General features: G+C 33.1%; 1 long non-coding RNA gene across 1 annotated transcript; it reads right to left on the bottom strand.

Moving 5' to 3' along the window:
• Positions 1-549: 549 nt before the first annotated feature.
• On the bottom strand, positions 550-4,218 carry LOC149416265 (uncharacterized). Its single transcript, XR_016303468.1, has 3 exons — positions 4,040-4,218; positions 3,284-3,436; positions 550-966 (listed from the first exon to the last, which is right to left on the bottom strand). It is a non-coding gene; the product is annotated as an uncharacterized LOC149416265 (long non-coding RNA).
• Between the last annotated feature and the right edge of the window lie 3,791 nt (positions 4,219-8,009).

The following is an 8,009-nucleotide window of genomic DNA, read 5'->3' as shown; positions in this document are numbered from 1 at the left end:
AACCAAGTCTATTCTGTGCGATTTCATGATTTTGCGAAGGTGAATAGCAACTAACGGAACAAGAGGACGAGTCTCTTCGAGAAAATTCACAATTGGATCAAAATATGACAAGTTTATTTCGCACTTTGGTGCGCATGTGTCTCTTTGGAGAACGCGAATAGTTGTAGTCGGAACATTAGAAAGTTTTTTCTCAGCTGTGAGTCATCATGTGTTTCGTCAAATAATCCTTTCGAGAACACGAATACTCGCAATTGACACATGAAAAAGGTTTTTCTCTACTGTGAGTCAGCGAGTGTCTCACCAGATTACCCCTTTGAGAACTTGAATAGTTACAATCGGAACATATAAACGGTTTTTCTCCACGGTGCGTCAGCATGTGGCTCGTCAGATTACGCTTCAGAGAACATGAATATTTGCAGTCAGGACATAAAAACGGTTTTTATCCACTGTGAGTCAACATGTGACTCGTCAAATTTCCTTTTCGAGAACAAACATAGCTACACTTTGAACATGAAAAAGGTTTTTCTCCACTGTGAATCAGCGTGTGTCTCTACAGATCACCCCATTGAGAACATGAATAGCTGCACTCTGAACATGAAAAAAGTTTTTTTCCACTATGAGTCAGCATGTGGCATATCAGGTTGCCTTTTTGAGAAAATGAATAGTTGCACTCAGAACATAAAAAAGGTTTTACTCCACTATGAGTCAGCATGTGGCTCGTCGAATTTCCCTTCCGAGAACATGAATAGTTGCACTCGGAACATGAAAAAGGTTTTGCTCCACTGTGAGTCATCATGTGTTTGGCCAAATTACCCTTTTGGGAACATGAATAGTTACAGTCGGAACATAAAAAATGTTTTTCTTCTCTGTGAGTCAGCATGTGGCACGTCAAATTTCCCTTCCGAGAACATGAATAGTTGCACTCCGTAGATGACAATCGTTTTTCCACAGGATGCGTCTTCAGATCTGCCAATAATTTTGAAAAAAAAGATTAATATAATGCTTTGTGAGACTTATTACTTTAATATATTACTAAGTGTAGATAAGCACACTTAATTCGCAGTTAATGTAGAAAATGGGAAAACAGTAACAAGTGACCGATTTCTGCAGTTATTTATATTTGTAGATAGAAACACCCAGTTATAAATTGGTTAGCTTCATTAAAACAATTTTAATTAGTACAACAACAACAGTGTTTGTAAAATGGTATCTCAAGAATAAAAAATTTCAATAATAAGAATATTACGATAATTATGGAAGCCGTACTCTTGAATATATAATTTCAGTGATTTTCAATAAAACATTTAAATTTGAAAAAAAATCAGACTATGTTCTTAAATGGTAAAGCTATGGTAAATGCAAGAAAATTTCATGTATCCTTGATTATTTTTTTATGTATTTGCCTACATATCTTGTTTTTAGTAGAATGTTTAATTGGTAGAACCAACAGACAAGCTCCCATTTGACAGCTTTGTGGGACTTCCCTAAATTTGTACGAATTGTTTTTATTTACTTAATAAATAATTTTTTTAAAAATACTGAAAAAATCTAATCACTTTTCACGGTTTATATTATATAAGCAGGATAGATCTTTTAAGAGGCCCTTCGACAGCTACATGACTTTACTTCAAGGTACGCGGGATATGCACCTAAAACTTTGATCGATAAAATTATGCACCTTGCGCTTAATTCCCCCTCATGTCATGATAAGTGTTTAGGTCACCTAATGTTTTTAAGTTAACAACAACATTGCCGGACAATTGCAGGAATCTTCATTGTGGGAAGCCCAGCTCTCACTTTAGAGATCTTTGATAATATCAATCTGTCACCTTCACAATCATATTTTATTAACCTCAACACAGGCTTGTCCTAGTGAGGTTAAAAATTCTAACTTAAAAAAAAGATACGATGTAAAGAAACGATAAATAAATAAATAAAAATATTGACAAATAATGCGTAATGACGATAACCCTATAGTTAAATTTTTAATTATTATTTTTTTTGATAAATTAATGTTTTAAAGACAAGATTTTATTTATGCATAGCACAAAGGATAACAATTATTTTTATAAGCAATAATTGTTCGCCTGAAACACTCATCCACATTGAAAAAATCTCCTGATAAAAAAAAATTAAATTAAATTAAATTTTTAGATCCGTACATTCTTTTTTAAATATAAAAAAACTCGATGACATAGAATACCTGGGCCTTGAAGATATTAATAGGGAGTGGCTAATTTCTAACCGCCTTCTTCGAATATCAGGTCCATTATCGTTCAATCTCTTCTTTGATTATACAGTTATATGTACGCAGATTCAAGGTTTCAGGAACTAAATCATCACCCGCCATTATTTCCGGTATATCAGAACAGCTTTTACAGTCACATGGCCATTTGCAAATATATTTTCTTATTATTTGGGAAGCAGCACGTAGAAAAAATCAAGTTTTCTAGTTTTGAATTGTTTTCTCTGTTTCTGAACCAGTCATTTAGTACATTATAACTTGAGTGAGACATGCATATGTTAATTTTCCGCCAGAAATACACACATATATCCAATTTAAATTTATCTGAATATCAAATTTATCAATGCCACAAATGTTAATTAATTTCTGTATTGAAAACTGACATTTGTCAGCATCTTCTATGAAATTACAAAAATTTAAACAAAATATTAGGTTGCTGAATGTTTATCTCTTGGCAACTTCCTACATGTTGAGTTGGTTACTTTTACAAAACTAGCGAACTTCTGCAGCGACCAAATCAAACACAATCGACAGTTAATATTTTACTTTTGCGCTTCATCCAACTTCTCTTATATTTCAAACAACACGAATCAATGTTTCGTAAATTTCTAGTGACAAAACTACATTTATTTAACCACGATATTCATGAGGTAGCTTAGCATCAAAAACGGTTTTTAGTCTCAAATTACAATCTTCCATAATATTTCATTTATTTTCTGTCTTAGGAATGCTTTATTAAATTTGGCAAAATAATTTTTTTTTTTTTTTCCTATCAATATTTTACTAATTTACTTAACTATTGCAGATAGCCAATAGTTGTATACATATTTTTTTGGATACTTTTGAATCATTTCTGGAAATAAATTTCTGGCATGTTTTAGTTTAGGGGACATAATGGCTTTAGTTGAACTTTTGTGTCTGTAGTGAATATACTTCCCGTAGAAAAACACTATTCACCATTCGACATTCGCCTAGTTTCCAATTTTGGCCGTTTTTTTTGTGTTGATTCACTAAACTATTATGAAAAAAAGATTTTACCTGCTGTCTGGTTAATTCTTTCAAAACGTTCTAAGCATTCCTTTTTAACATTCGGCAGGTCTATGTCAATTTGCGTATAAGTAAATCCCCCTTCATTTTCTTCTCTAGGTCCAAGATCCGCATTGCTGGTAACAGTCTCCACTTTAAAGAGACCTGAAAAAAATAAATAATGTATATTAATCTTCGATGCATAAATAATGTTAAACAGAACTTGAAAAAGAACTTTGAAAATTGATGAATTATTCAAATTCTGTGACCCAAACCATCCTAAGAGACTAGGTTATTTTAAGAAATAGTAATGATCCCCGACGTCAGATTGAGTTATTTGAGTACTCTAAGTGTGACGTTTTGTTCCGGAGTCAAAGGAGTCATGTTTTCTTTTATCAATATATATTTATTTTAAGGTTGGTGGACAAAAATAAATGTATTTAATATAATTTTCAAACATAGATGAGGTGAAAACTCGAGGAATAGAGAATTATTGTGAGCAATATGTACACATATATTTTTTTAATTAATTGTTTTGTCTTTAATTCGTAGAATACCGTTTAATTTTTGAACAATATGTTAGTTAAAAGAGTGCTGTAGTTTTGTAGTTTCCGGCAAGAACGCATTAAGGTAAATACCAAATATACTTATACACGACAAGAGAGCAAGTAGTGAACACGAATATGCCCCGTTTGCACGACATTTCATAAAGGACATGGATTCCGAACATCCGAGTTTAACATTTTGTACATATGCATTGCAACTAACTGGCTGTCTGCGTACTTTCCGCATATTGCAAACATTCCTTCTTTACATCTGGGAGGTCGACATCTATATCCGTATTTGAAATTTCACGTCCGCCTCCTTCCTGGGGTCCTAGTTCCGTCTTGATCGTAACAGACTCTGGATTGAGTAGATCCATGGCACTGCTGTGGTAGCGTTTAGTAATTGTTTCAAGCCCAAACAAACATACCTGAAACAGAAAATAGTTGTAATTTAACGGAACTCAATGAATAAGCTTTGAACATTTGGTTTTGCTTGGAATAATTTGTCAAACCAATGAAGTCGTATAGACGTAAAAACACGTAATTGGAAATGAGGAAATAATTGCGACTGTATTTTGGACTGAAGTTAAGACGTTTGAAAACGGTTGAAAGAATTGTCTTTAATTTCATCTTTTAACAAATATCGGTAACCCAGGTTTTTTTCGATAATTTGCGATTATTTTTAACCAATTCCCTCCAAATACTAGACTTAAAATAGAAAGTTTGACGTCTTGAGGTATTAGTTTGATGTATTAATTGAAACGTTCCTAACACCTTCTTACAAAACTACAAAACACCAAATAGATTCGTTAAGATAGGTGTACCCAATGGGTAAAGTAATGCTAGGTCGCGTTAGACACAGCGTAATTATGTATTTGAGTATGCCATAGCACTAATGAACCATGGTCGCTCAGTTTGATTGGTTATAACGAACGCTACCAAATAGCGATATTAGCACTAACCAAAATCTATCACGAGTATGAGATTATAAAATAAACAACGTGGGTTAAACAGAGTATTGAAAAAGGATGAAACGAAAGCATCTGTCGACAAAATACTTTGGGTAAGTTATTTATAGACAGTAATGAAGTCACAATCAACTATAATAATTATCAGGAAACTGACCTTCTAGGTTAATGATAATTTCATTGCAATTGCGTCTTTAATATTATTAGGCAATTGGAGGGGACCCACCCTTTCAAAACGACTGTATGAGGAAACTGATTTATTAACCTCAGCCGCACACGTCAGGACTAGGAGATTCTTTGTCCCGATGACTGTGCGGCTTCAGCGACCTTGAGAAAAATGAGAAAGAAATTTCATAGATTATTTATTTAATAGCTGTCAGAGAAGTTACACTAGTGATGGGCGGGATCGAAACATGTACAAGATCGAAATAATTTGATCAAAACATCAAAATTATCGAATGATTATTCGATATAATTGCTCGCAGTTCAGCAGGAGAGTGGGGGCGGACAAGGGCAGCGGTTTTGTCTCGTTGGAGGAGTAGGTTGCGGCACATAGACAATTATTATACTTTTTTTTTCCTCTTCCATAGAAGCTGGCGCTTGTGTCTAAAAGAGTTGTGAGTATCAAGATGAAGAATATTTAGTGTTTGTAATTATGAATATTAAAATTTATAATTTATTGCAAAGATACTTTCATCATTTTAGAATTTATGCTATTAGTGATATATCGGTAGTTTCTGTCTCGGAAATAAATGACTTGGTATATGGTTTGACACGAAACTCAATTTTATAAATCATATAGAAATTATATCCAACAAAGCTTTGAAAATGTTGAGCTTTATAAAGATTATCTTATGATTTTCAAAAAATCTATACTATCAAAACATTGTAAATGTCACTAGTTAGGAGTCATATCGAGTATAATTCCACAGTTTAGTTTCCAAATTATGAAGTTCATTCACGTACCATTGAAAGATTCCATTTATTATAATTATATCTAAATTTTATAAAAGCAATTCCTAGAGAAAACCAAGATTATAGCTACCTTCTTAATTGATTACATTTTTTTAAATTACCCGAACGAGAATTATTTGTGATTTAATGTATTTGTTTCAAATAATTAATTCGTCATTGATTACTCCTGAGTTGCTTCACATAATATTGTTCCATATTCCTAGCGGGACAGTTACAAAACAGTACCAACAATACTATTGTAGCATATTCCTGGCGGGACAGTTACAAGACAGTACCAACAATACTATTGTAGCAATTCTTCTATAACTTCTCAGTATTACGCGCCTTTGAGACGAATCTGAAATTTGGGAAACATATACTCCGATGTTGTAAATATATTTAACTCAACAATATTCCGATATAAGTTCACTTTTAAATACATTTCATGACTTCAAATGGAACTGTTTCATTTGTTGAAATGTTAACCATTATAAATAATAAAAAAATAACATAACATTTTTTTATTAAATTACTGTATACTAAAATATTGACGAAATATACCATTGATTAAACATGTATCAGCAGAAATATGGATGGCAAGAGAGGATGTAATGAACATGAATATGTCCTGTTTGCACGACATTTCAAAACGGACATTGTTTTTGAACATCAGAATTTAACATCCTACATTTCTCACATATTTAATATTCCATACCTTAAGACGAGTTATTCTCAATTGGGGAGGTATTTATTTACACCAAGGAATATAAATCATAAATTTACCCTTATGCGGATCGTTTCAAATAACAAATTGTTATACACCGTTATTGGACGGTTGGTATTTTGTTATTACTTCGTTTTGACCTTGTTTTTACTTTGTAATTTTCTTAATTTTTACCCTTTGTCTAGTTTACACTGAGATTATCGAGTAAACCAAAAAACTTATTTATAAATAATTAAAACTTACTGGCTGTATGAGTACTTTCCGCATATTGCACACATTCTTTCTTCACATCTTTGAGGTCGAAATCTATATCCATATACGGCATTTCACCTCCGCCTTCCTCCTGGGGCCCTGGTTCCGTCTTGATGGAAACAGTCTCTGGATTTAGTAGATCCATGGCACTGCTTTGTGGTAGCGATTGTTGATCTGTTCAAGCCTAAACAAATATACCTGAAACATAACATAGTTGTAACGGAACTCGTATTCGTATGAGCTTTGCATATTTGTTATCTCTTGGAATATTCTGTCATAATAACATTGAATTCTTATACATAACACATAATTGAGAATAAGGATATTATTGTGGCAGTATCTCAACTTTTGCAAGCGGTCGAGAAAATCTTCATCATTCGTGGATAACTCAATCCATAAAATATCTATCTTCAAAAATAATTTCCGGTATTAACTTATATTGGATCCGAAATTCCGCTTTTGACAAAAAATTGGAAATCCATATTTTTATAATGGGTGAACTGTAATCAATGCATTTTAAGAATCCACCAATATTATAATGGGACGTATTTAGCAAACAGTTTGTGTGAATGTTACTTGTCTTTCGTACACGTCAACTGATTTATTCAATACCCGATATGACTAATGTCTACACTCTACGCCAGGGGCGTATAACTCCCGCATGACCTTGTAACCCTGATGGGAGGAGTTATTCAATACCCAAATTCTTATAGACAAAGCTGTTGTGGCTGAAAGCTCAGATCTCATTGGCTTAGAGCAAAAATTGTAGTTTGATCTCTCGCTCTCTACCATAGCGACTTGTGTAACAGAAAGAGAAGCTAAGCATGCTTTATGCTCCGATAAAAATTAACGGTAATTTCCAAGACGCCATTTCGTAAGTTGAAAAGTCAGTTGAAGTTTTTAGCGTAAATATTTTGAATTTTCTTTCATCCATCTAAAAATAATGTTACGTGCTAGAATTCTTCAAGGTGATAAATTAATGCCGTGTTGTGTTAAAGTGTGTTATCCGGTCTATCTCCACCAATTGAAAGAAGGACCCGAACCCGTTGTAAAATACAGGTACTAACCTCTCGTTCTTTGATACAATGTTCCTGATTTCTGAATGTACTTCATTGGCTAATAATTTAATTAATTTTCCTTTTCAGACCTATCCGTATTCCGACGCGATACAATGCTACGTATTAGGATGCTAAAACTGCTAAAAAAAGCCACGATTACATCAAACAAGGTCATTTAAACCTCTCCAGAATTGCATCATGTAAGAATTCAGATTTAACCAGCATTTTCCATTATGT

Source organism: Hesperophylax consimilis, chromosome 17 (assembly GCF_061612785.1).
Source record: "Hesperophylax consimilis isolate HC1 chromosome 17, BYU_Hcon_1.0, whole genome shotgun sequence".
Classification (NCBI taxonomy): Eukaryota; Metazoa; Arthropoda; class Insecta; order Trichoptera; family Limnephilidae; genus Hesperophylax; species Hesperophylax consimilis.
The sequence above is the reverse complement of the archived record's forward strand: the minus strand, read 5'-3'. Positions and strand labels throughout refer to the sequence as shown.